We start from the raw sequence: 12,661 nt of genomic DNA on the forward strand, positions 1-12,661 counted from the left end.
TCTGGACCTAAGCTATGAGGAGATTAACATAAAGGAACAAAAAAGAAGCCTGAAAAATACTTGGTTGAAAGATTTGTAGTAAAGAGGGGAAAATATGGGCTTAAAGTAGGTGGAACTGTCAAAGATATGTCTTACCTTTCAGGGGAAAAAAAAAAAAAACAAAAACAGATATATCAGTGGGGCTTCACTTCAAGCTTTTTTTTTCTAGAATTTTCTCCCAACCAACCCAACTTCTAGGCCCATCCCACCCCAGAAAACTAAAGTCTACTGCCCTTGCCTCATTCTTTGATATGGAAATTGAACATGTTCTCAATTCCATTCAAGTGTTATCTTTCAATGCAACTTGATATGGAACTGGGTTCCTCTGACTGTGCTTCCTACTCTGTGATTGAAATAAGCAAAAACTCTCCTTGATAGAAATGTTCAGAGTAACTGTGGCAAAATTAACGTTTGCTCTTAACCATTTCATACATTTCCTAAAAACTATTTCCACAACCTGAGAGCTAATTTAAGACAAACTCTTAGGGGCAGATGAAGGCCCAGATTGAGCACTCCCAGTTAAGTTAAATAGATCTTTAAATAGATCCTTTCAAAGCTGTATTTTCAAGGAATATAGAGTACCACAGGGGATCTGTTGCATACATATCTGGTATAAAGGCTCTTTCCCCATGATTGTCAAAGGGAACGCCTCATGTGGTGTTATTTGAGGGTCCAGAGACCACCTCCTCTTAATTAGCAAATAAACAGCTTGTATTCTATCTACGACTTTGCCCCTCCCCCTTTTGGGGGGTACTGGGAATTGAACTCAGGGCTTTGGGCACTGAGCTACATCCCCATTCCTTTTTATTTATTTATTTTGAGACAGAGTCTCACTAAGTTGCCCAGGCTGACCTCTAACTAGTGATCCTCTTGCCTCAAACTCCTGAGTAGCTGGGATCACAGACGCCATCACCCCAGCTCAAGACTTTGGTCCCATTTATTATTTTTTTTCTATTTTTCCCCATTCTTCTTCTTTTTAGACATACATGACAGCAGAGTGTTTGTTTTGTTTTGTTTTTTGAGTATGGGGATCGAATTCAGGGGCACTCAACCACTGAGCCACATCCCCAACCCTATTTTGTATTTTATTAGAGACAGGGTCTCACTGAGTTGCTTAGCGCCTGGGTTTTGCTGGGAAGCAATGAAAGGTTCTCATGTTATTCAGGAAGTGACAGAGGTATAGATCTGACAGTAAAAGGTAAAGGGCACCACTGTATATTGTAAAGGAACAAATGACTTTCAAGGTAATAATGAGGAAAAAATAGTCATTTTATTTTTCCAAAAATTCTCAATCAATGATTGAAGAAAAAAAAAAACAACAGGTAGGATAAATAGAAAATGCTCAATAGCTGGGCGCGGTGGTGCACACCTGTAATCCCAGCAGTTCAGGAGACTGAGACAGGAGGATCATGAGTTCAAAGCCAGCCTCAGCAAGGATGAGGCGCTTAGCAACTCAGTGAGACCCTGTTTCTCAATGAAATACAAAATAGGGCTGAGGATGTGGCTCAGTGGTCGAGTGCCCCTGAGTTCAATCCCCAGTACCGCCCCCCCCCAAAAAAAAAACAAGAAAGAAAATGCTGAATAACATGGAAGAGTCAAAACTGCACATATCAATAATTACCTTTAATGTAAATTCATTAAATGCTCAAATGAAATGGCAAAAATTGTCAGAGTGAATAAAAAAAATGAAATTGCTATTTTTAAGAGACACATGGAAATATGAGGATCCAGAAATGTTAAAAATACAAAGATGGAGAAAGACTTTTCTATCACAAAAACATGAATCCAAAGAAATTTGATATCTTAATATCAAACAAAGTAGATTTAAAGTCAAAAGCATTATTGTTGTCTTCATGATGATGAGAATGTTTTGTTTACCAGGGAAATAAACAGTTTTAAATCTGTATGTACCAAATAACATAGCTTAAAAATATATAAAGCAAAAATTAAACAAACCAATAGTCATACGCAAATTCACGATCATAATGGGAGATTTTTAATATGCCTATCCTAGAGTGCTTGCCTAATATGTATGAGAGCCTGGGTTGTATTCCCAGCACCACCAAAAAAAAAAAAAAATATATATATATATATATATATATATATACCTATTCCACTAACTGAAAGATTTGAACAACATAAATAGTAAAATTGAATGTATATATGGTGAGAACACTATGCATAATAACTGCAAAATTCACAGTCTCTTTGAAATACCACAGAATATTTACAAAACCTGAGAATATTTGTGATATATATGAAATCAACAAATTTCAAAGGATTGAAATTCTACAGATTGTTTTTGATCACAATATCATTAATCCATAAGTTAAAGTAAAAAAAAACTAAAAAATGCCCTGTAACTTAAAATCAAGAAATATACTTTTAACAACCCATAGTCTAAGTAGAAGCCACAAAGAGTATACTTTGAAGTAAATGATAATAAAACATAAAATATTAAGACTTGTGAGATGAAGAAGAATTTGTAAATTTAAATCCATAGAGTTGGAAAGTAGAAAAATTGAAAATCAGTGAATAAAATTGTCTTAAAAATTAGAAAAAGAACAATAAGACCCAAAGGAAAAAGGAATTAATAATAATAGGAGTATACCAACGTAGAATAGACTTCACAAAGCAGAGAATCAAAAAAGTCCAAAGTGGCATTTTCAAAAGACTAGTAAATTAATACACCCCTGGAAAAGCTGATAAAGAAAAAATGAGAAAACTCATACATACTCTCTCAAGAATCAAAAATGGGGCATGACTATTGATCCCACAAGTATTAAAATTTTATAAAAAATGTTATATCATTAATCTTGAAAATAGATGAAATGGACAAATTGACACAGGAAGAAATAGAAAACCCGAGTATTTCTTTCTTAAAGCACTGAATCTTTAATCTAAAACCTTCTAACAAGAATGCTCCCTTATTGGATGATTTTACAAGCAAATGCATAAAATACTAAAGGAAGAAATAAAGCATTCATAGATAAACTAAAAACTGGAAAAGAGGAAGTACATGACAACTTCTTTAATGAGATTTGTATAACTTTGATATCTGACAGGGGCCTGATGTGGTGGTGCCTGCCTGGAATACCCACCACTTAGGAAGCTGAGACAGGAGGATGGCAAGTTCAAGGCCAGCCTTAGCAATTTAGTGAGACCCTGAGCAACTTAGTGAGACCCTGTCTCAAAATATAAAATAAAAAGGGCTGGGGATGTGGCTCAGTGGTAAAGTGCCCCTTCGTCCAATCACCGATACCAAAAAGAAAGAATGAGAGGGACTAAGGTTATGGCTAGAGGGGTTGTGGCCTAGCATGCGTGAGGCACTCGGTTAGATCCTCAGCACCACATAAAAATAAAATAAAGATATTGTGTCCACCTATATCTAAAAAAATAAATATTAAAAAAAAAACAAAGAATGAGAGAGAAAGAGAGAGAGAGAGAGAGAGAGAGAGAGAGAGAAAAGAAAGGAAAAAACCTAACAAAGACATAAGAAAGGAAAATTTCGGGTCAACCTTCCTCATGAATATACATTCAAGATCCTAAACACATTATTGGCACACCAAATCCAGTAATTTATAAAAAGCATAATACACCAATACCTTATTTAGTATATTCCAGAAAAATAAAATTGGCTTAAGATTAAAATTAGTGCCTTGGGTTTAAAAAAAAAGAAGAAGAATATAAGTCAACACATTTACAAAATGAAGAAATAAAACCAGATGACAAAATTTGCTATCCATTCATAATTTAATTGAAAAAGATTTCTGGAAAACTAAGATTGGAAAGGGACTTCCTTATTTGATTAAAGATGCAGCAAAAATTCCTTCAGCAAATATTATTTCTAATGGCAAAAGCTTTCCCTTTGTAATAAACCCTAGGAGAAGATATCCATTATTGCTACTTTCATTCAGTTTTACATTGGAGAGCCTAAATTGGGTGCCTGTCACCTAATGGCCTTTGGAGTATGCACTTGGCATCAGCTAACTAGGATCACCACATTTTTATTTTGAAATAAATTCATATCTAAAACCAACAAGCAGCCAGGCAAGGTGGCACATACCTGTAATCCCAGAAACTCAGGAGGCCAAGGCAGGAGGAACACAAGTTTGAGGCCAGCCTGGAAAATTTAGGGAGACCCTATATCAAAATAAAAAATAAAAAAGGGCTGGGGATGGGGCTGGGGTTGTGGCTCAGCTGTAGAGTGCTCGCCTAGCACATGGAGGCCCTGGGTTCGATCCTCAGCACCACATAAAAATAGAATAAATAAAGGTATTGCATTCAACTACAACTAAAAAAAATATATATATTTTTTAAAAGGGCTGGGGATATAGCTCAGTGGTAGAGTGTCAAGCCCCAGTACCACAAACAAAAAAGCAAGAACAACAATAAAAACAAACAAAAAAAAACTCACAAAGCATCCAATTTAATGCAATAATGCAAGAATTCCCTAACTGCTCCACCCTATAACCAATTCTTCATAGAGCCAAGCTTTTTAAAAACACAGATCAGATCAGAGTGGCGCATGTCTATTTTCCCAGCAGCTCAGAGGCTAAGGCAGGAGGATCACAAGTTCAAAGCCAGCCTCAGCACCTTAGTGAGGCCCTAGGTAACTTAGTGAGAACCGGTCTCAAAATAAAAAATAGAAAAGGGCTGGGGATATGGCTCAGTGGTTAAACGCCCCTGGGTTCAATCCGTGGTACAAAAACAACAACAACACCCCCCTCCCCAGCAGAGCAGATTATTGTTCACAAGACCCAGGACATTGTCATAACCTACCAGACTCACCTGCCTCTTCACCCCCACCTTTGTCTCTCTTCCTGTTCTCTGCATTTCGGTTCTTTCTGGTTCTCAGAGGTGTTTGCTCCTTCTACATCAAGGTCTTTGCACCAGTTCCATCTGGGACCGTTTCCACTGCCCTCTTGTTTAAGTTTGTCCTTCAGATTTCAGTTCACTAATTTAGGTATGTCCTAATCGAAAAGTAAAAACAATCTCCAGGAGCAAAGAACACACCTGGCACCCAGATACTGCTTTCTAGCATAATATTGCTTTTTTTCATGAAAGAAACCAGGGCTCCTTGCAGAAGTGGCTGATTCTAGGACTAGAGCCGAAAATATACAAGATGAGCCTGGAGTGTCTTATAGTGCCAGAAAGAGAGGAAATGCTCAAAATATACACCCCATAAGGATGGGTGTAATTCAAAGGAGCCAACTAAAAGATCTCCCACCAGGCACCCTGACGCAGGCCTCTAATCCCAGCAGTTTGGGAGACTGAAGCAGGAGGATCACCAGTTCAAAGCCAGCCTCAGCAACAACGAGGCACTAAGCAACTCAGTGAGACCCTGTCTCTAAATAAAATACAAAGTAGGGCTGGGGATGTGGCTCAGGGGTCAAATGACCCTGAGTTCAATCCCCAGTAACCACCCCCCCCTCCCCCGAAATACATAAACATAAAAGAGTTCCCAATGGCCAGAGCTGGAACAATTTGAACAAGAAGATAAATAAAGTAGTATGAATTATAATTCAAAATATTAAATAAATGTCCAAGAGTCTATACTGATATAAATGATTAATTAACTAATAAGTGGGGGAGAAGAGACAACTCTCTTATGCAAAAGAATTCCAAATTCTTTTGTATATGTTCTGCCGTGAGGAGTGTGGGTCCTCATTGCTTAAGTGTGGACTCTGACTCTGATGCTAAGAGCACAGTATGGAAAAGGGGGCTCAGGGATGTGTGGGACTGACAGGCTTGGCTGCAACCAGGTGATCAAGGTCAAGGTCAACAGTGATAAGTAATGTTGGTTGCTATGTGCCCTTGATGGGATGTGAGCATGGCACTGAACCTCTGTGGTCTTCCTTACCAAAACACTAAACCCCAGTCTAATCAAGAGCTAATATCGGACAAATTCCAGCTAAAGAGATTCTGCAAGCACTCTGCAAAATAACTGACAAATATCTCCCAAACTGTCAAGGTCGTTAAACAGAAGGAAAGTCTGAGAAATTGTCACAGCCAACATTAGCTTATGGAGGCAGGGGAACCACCTGCAATGTGACATCCTGAATGGAACCCTGGTATACAAAGAGAAAATTAGGTGAGGACTAAGGTTGTCTGAATAAAGTTTGGACTTTGGTTAATAATGTGTTGGGCACAGGTTGTAACTTGGTGGTGGACACTGTGCTTGGTATGCACCAGAGCCTGGGTTCAATCCCAGACACTGGGGGGGGGAGGGTAATAACAATAATAACATATCAATATTAGTTCATTAATTGTGACAAATGAAACAAACTAATATAACATGTTAATCATAAGTGGAATTTGGGTGTGGAGTATATGGGAACTCTCTGCCCTATCTTTAATTTTTTTTTCTGTAAATCTAAATCTAAAATAAGAAAACATTAATGAGAAAACATCAACAATTCAATATGCCCCCATACTGAACACAATATGGTATACTTTATACTTCCCAAGAGTTATTTAAAAGTCTGCCAAAGTATAATGGCAGGAACACAGGATTATCATTCTTTTTAAAGTAAGAATTAGGTCCACAGGCCTCTGTTGTATTATTCTTTATACTTTTTTTTTTTATATTGAGGATTGAACTTAGGGGCATTTTGCCACTGAGCCACACTCCCAGCCCTATTTTTATTTTATTTAGAGACAGGGTCTCACTGAGTTGCTTACCACCTCACTTTTGCTGAGGCTGACTTTGAACTCACAATCCTCCTGCCTCAGCCTCCTGAGCCACTGGGATCACAGGCGTGCGCCACCATGCCTGGCACTTCTTTATGCCTTTTTGAAAGTCAAGTATTTCACTTTTTAAGCATGTTAACTGAAAAGCAATCATTCAGAAGGAAAAAAAATGTTGATTTCTCTCATGATGTCTGCTTAAAATATTTTAAGCTATTAATTTATTTGAAAATACTTTTTCAGTGATCCTGCTTTGTTGGTTCCCCGGCAGGTCCCCTGTGCCCATAGGGTGATGGGCACTGTCTTTTGGAAAGCAGCAGGACAGAGTCAGCCTTAAGTGGTCGAGGCTCACAGCTTCTTGCCATTTTCCTTGATTAGTAATTAAGAATGTTTTTTCCCCTGACAACTTAATGTCTATCTATTCCAGTAGATTGTGAGCTGTCTGGGAGCAGGGATGATTGTATATATATTGATTAGTAAGGGGCCTGGAACACAAGTGGCCGGAAATATTCATTGAATGAATGAATGACTCTAACTTGGTGATGAAAAACCCAGGCACTAGAGTTACCTAGACCTGAGCATGAATTTTTGTTTCCCCAACTTCTGGGAATAAAGTCAGTTATGGTGCTTATTCCAAAGGGTGCTTTTGTGGACAAATGTGCTTACTTAGGAGTCTTTGTAAATGTTAGCTATAATTTTATTAGGTGCTTGTTGAATTAAAGAGCTTAATATTTATAAAGTGTTTAGAACAGTTCCCAGCACAGGGTAAAGGCTTCTTATTTGTGTTCTTTTTTTTTTTTTTTTTTTTTTAATGGTGTTGCTGACCAAATTAAACTTCATTCATTTTATTCAGTCTTCCACATTCTTTGGAGAGAAAAGGACTAAAATACATACTATAAATGTTCATTAGTTTAAAATACACCACTCTAGGATATGTGATAATTCAGCAAGGAACCCGGTCTGAACACCTTTGTAGTATTTATGGAGAAATAATGTGTACTACCAAAAAAAAAAAGGGATCATTACACCATTGAAGAAAATGGTTTCAGAGCTCTTAGGTAATACGATTCATACAATATTAACAATCCAACTTTTCAAGGGGTTTGTTATCCATCTTTACAAACATTGGCTTTCAAAATTTTTTGACTTAACTCAAAATGTAAGAAATACATTTTGATCTAGTCACAATAAAATACATGTGTGTGTGTGTATATGCACATATATACATGTATGAACATGTATAAGTACAATGGAAATTGATGAATTTCATGACACAATAGGTACCCTAAGTGACTTGTTGAATGTACTATGATACTTTCCCTACATTGATTCCATTCTATCCATTCCCTTCTGTCTCATTTTAAAACTGTTAGTCAAGATCTACTAAAATGATCTAATGATCTACTCATGATTTGAAACCTTTAGCTTGATGAATGTATTGCTCTAAACCAGTCTTTCCAAATGTTAGTTTGTATTAGAATCTCCTGGGGGATTTGTTAAACAGATTGGCAGGCTCCAAAAGGTGGTAGGGTGAAGAATTCACATCTCCCATCCACTGCCGACCTGGAGCTTGAAACTTTGGCCTTGCGCGTACAAGGCAAGTACTTTGCTACTGAGCTAAATCTCCAGCCCCAAGTATTTATACTGCCAACAAATTCTAAGGTGATACTCTTGCCCTGGTCTGGGGACCACACTTTGAGAACTTCTACATTAGATAATATTTTTGATTAAAATAAATAAATAAATAAGTCCCACTATGTGTTTTCCAATATTGTTTGGCCCCAGTTTTACTTTCAAGTTCATTTATACTTTGCTTTAGATTCGGTGCCCACCTTCTTGGGTCCTGAGCTAATTCTGGGTTTCTCTATTTTGGGCAGACCTGCTGTTCCTATATTCCTTACCAGACACAATGTCCACACTCATCTCCTACCTAGTTATGTACTCTTTCTCCAAAACCAGAGGGTAAGGAGGTTACTGGGGATGGTCTTGGTTAAAGATAAATATAATTAATCATCAAAATAATTCAAGAAAAAGTTATATTTACTGTCCCCCCCCCCCCCAGGATTCAAAATAAGTTAGCTACTGCCGTAACTGGCATAAAATCAACCAAGTCATAGGAGTGCCTTGGACTCTTTGCTCTTTATGATTTCAAGTCTTTTTTCTTTCCCAAGGTGGGGTGATGTTTAAAGCTATCAGTAAAAACTTCCTTGCTCTTACTCAAGCACTTCAATTAAAAGAAGACACAACAGATATAAGGATTCTTTCATAGAATCACCATCAAGTAAATAAAAAAGGGACTACAGTTAAAAATACTAAAACTAGTTGAGACAGAAAAAGATGCTTAATTGTCAGTTGCCCTTTGGGTAGTGGTGGTACCTAGCTCAAGAGGAAACTGGTGAAATGTTAAGAAGTCTCAGAATCGACATCATTAGGGCAAAGAGTTAAATAAATGGTGTTTGGCTGGGAAGCAGCAGTGTGGCAGCTGGTTACTGGCTTCCATATGAAAGAGAGAAATGATACCCAGGACCAGGATGGAGAGAGGCAGGGAGAGGATGCCAGTTAAAATGGGGAAATTGACTATTTGGCCAAGAAAGGAAACAGCGGCTGAAACCAGGAATCAGATGTTATTGGTTGGCTAGAAAAGGGCGCTGGTATCCAATTTAAGCTCTCTGGGAAGGCAGAACTGGTTGGCTCCAAGTTCATAAAAGTGCCCAAGCATCTGAATTCATCTAATGACTGGTTCTCTATTTCTCTTTTTTGCATATCAGGTTTGCAATGTTCTTACTTTCTTGACTGATTGAGATGGATAGATAGTCCACCAACTTTTATGGAATGGATATGCTATAACAAGAACAGTGATTTCTTTTTAGTCTCAGTGTGTTTAAACAAACAAACTTAGGTCCCTTCCTCATAAAAACCACAATTAAATTTTGAGTTTTGGAGCAGGTTGTGAAGATAGAGTATGCTTTTGGGATACAAAACTGCTGAAGGGACTCAAGACTCACATCTTTTCACAGCCACCCAAGCTTAAACTGCCTTTGGCTTGGGGAGCAGTGGTTGCAAGATTTTGGATTCTTTTGTCTTAAAAGTCCCATCCCCCACCTCCTCTTGCGTGCCTTGGGATTCAAATGCAGATGAAATGCAGATTATCGAGGGAGAAAGGAAGGAGTGGCCAGTTTGGCTGTTGAGTAGGGAAAGGAGAAGACCTCGAATTTAAGATTTTAGTCATTGTTCTTCCAAAATATAAAACGTCTGTGATTCCATATCAGAAGAGTCTTGGGTAGACTGGTTGTCGGTTATCAGTTGTTTGGATATATTTGGAAAAGGTGTAAAATGGATTATGTGGATCTCCATCACTGGCTCAGGTCAGGTAAGCATTGGAGTTTATTGCCGGTAGATGTGTATTATAATTATGTGTGTCCTTCATCTCTCTTGTTGACCACTTCTATAATCTTTTAGAATGGCTATATCTTTATAAGCACATTCTATTGTACAATGTGTATTTTTGGTACAGTCTTCCTGATGTTTAGGGAATGTGATTTCGCTTTTCTCAATCCACCGAGAAAGTACTTTTGTAAAGAGCACCCACACACGTGGTCATGGTAACTACTGTAAAACTTCACTATTTTATAAAAGATGATATAAATTCAAAGCCACTCAGTGATATCAGGCATATTTACTTCAGTGATGAGCATCGATAAAATGTCGTTTATATTAAAAAGTGAGAGAGGAAAGCAGAATTTGCTTAAAAGTAAGATAAACTGAACTGATGAAATAAAAAACAAATTAAAATAGCATTCAGTAAACTAGTGGGTGTTTTAAGTGGAGGGCAGCCAGAAGAGCAGGTGAGATGAACAAAAGTGGACAATAGAAAACGTGGCCAACTTCTCAGTCACTAGTTGGGTACCTTAGTACTGGCCTTTTCTGCGTTGGTGGGAGCAGCTCATTGTTGGAGGAGAGAGGTGGTGGAGCTGAGTTTAGAGGTTGGCTTGTCCCAGCCTTGGTACAGATGCTACCAATGGTAATACTTTTAACGTGGATGACTACCCATGGCAATATACTTAATCCAGATAACCAGGATTAAAGGTCTAATGTAAATTGACTTTTTTGAGTTACCTGTTTTAGGCTGTAAATCGCCCCCTTCTGCGAGCGTGTGCGCGCACGCGCACGCGCGCGCACACAAACACAATGAGAAGAATCACCATTCTCTGTGTGTACTAGCTCAGTATCTGAATATGGTTGTCATGGATGGGCTTCCTTCCTACTTGCCCTCTCTCCTTGGGCAAAAGTGATAGTGTTTGAGGCTCTTTAGAGATAATATATTTAACATTTAACATTGAGTCCATGATGGAGCATCATGTGAATGCTTAACAATTTCTGTTCTGAAAATGGCAATCAGTAGGATGGTCCTGGGAAAAAGAAGAAATACTCATATTTATATTGATCTATCGCTGTATATAGGTTTATATGTGAGATGTATCTGTTCATTTTATATCGAGGATCCCCTTTTCTGTCAAGAGTTTATTTTGTTTGTGTGATTTTTTTTCTTTAAAAAACATCACCTGCAAGTATCTGAGCACTTGCTATAGTGTTTGTATGGGTTCTAATTGCTTTGAGACTTCTCAAATGTATAAAACCCTGCTCCTTACCTTCAAAGGGCTTGCAATTTATATCCATGAATTGCAGCTTATCATTTGTATTGATGCTTGGCACACCTCGGAAGATAATCGCCAAATGTAGCAAATAATGGAAATGCTAAATGAGGGGAAAGAAGTGCTCTTTGGAGGGGAGTCAGAGAATCGGACCCTTAGGGAAAGACGTCTGGACTGGCAGATGAGTTGGAGGCTTTGTGATTCAAGGAATTTGATAATGGGAATTGTGGGTAACTGGCTTTCTCGTGAACACTTAAATCCCACTGATTGGACATAACGACTTGTTTTGTATGTATAGGACGGTGCTACGAGCAGAAGAGTCAAATTGGAAGTTGAGGTCTAATTGAAGGTCATGGTCTAGAGATGGGGATGGGACGAAGAACGGATAAACATTAAAACATACTGAAATAAGTTCTGCAATGGAGCACGCATGGGTGCTTCGGAAGCCCCTGGAAAGGGGGTAAGTCTAGAAGACCATGCTTTGTGAAATGACGTCGGAGCTGGGAATTCAAGGTTCCAAAGGGGCTTTCAGGCAGTGGGAGCCCAAGGTAGAGACACGCGCGTGAAAAGACGCGGCGATGATTTGACTTCTGGTCTAGCGTTGTCCTTGTTTCTGGGCGTGGGGAGGTCAGGAAACTCCGCGAGGTCTGTGGTTGTTAAAACGCTGTTCGGACTGGTTGGAGGAACCTGGTGGCCGAGAGGTTGGTTAGGCTTGAGCACTAAGGAATGGGTGGCTGGAGAGGGTTCACTGGAAGAAATGTAGGAACTGGTGAAGGCTTCCAGATGTAGGGTCTGGGGAAGAACATGAAAAAAAAGAAAAAAGTCTCTGCAGGGCCCGGTGGGGGGAAGTTCCGCCGTATTTGGCGGGAGGGTTCGGAGTTGCCGGCTGTTTGGGGGAGTCCGGCCCGGAAGCCCCCTTTCCTTTCCCCACAGATGGTGAAACGTCTAGTTCCCCGCAAGTGAGCTCTGGCAGGTAGCCCTGCGAGCGGGGCTCACTTTGGCCATCTCCCCTGTATGCTGGGGGAAGGGCCGGCCCTTCAAACCTTGTGGCGGAGAAGGCTTGTCGCGTAGTTGTCCACACCATGCCCCCAACGAGTACCATCATTGACAGCTTTCTTCCATTAGAACCCGAACCTCCCGGGAGTTCAGATTCCGGTCCCAGCTCCCCTTCGAAGGAGGTGGGCACTCCAAGAGGAACCCGAGGCCCGGCGCGGGGGAAGCTGCGGGCAGAGCCCGGGCAGCCGCGCCCTCGCGCCGCCCTCCGCGGCGCCGGACTCCCG

The sequence above is a fragment of the Marmota marmota genome, unplaced genomic scaffold (genome assembly GCF_001458135.2).
Source record: "Marmota marmota marmota unplaced genomic scaffold, marMar, whole genome shotgun sequence".
NCBI lineage: Eukaryota > Metazoa > Chordata > Mammalia > Rodentia > Sciuridae > Marmota > Marmota marmota.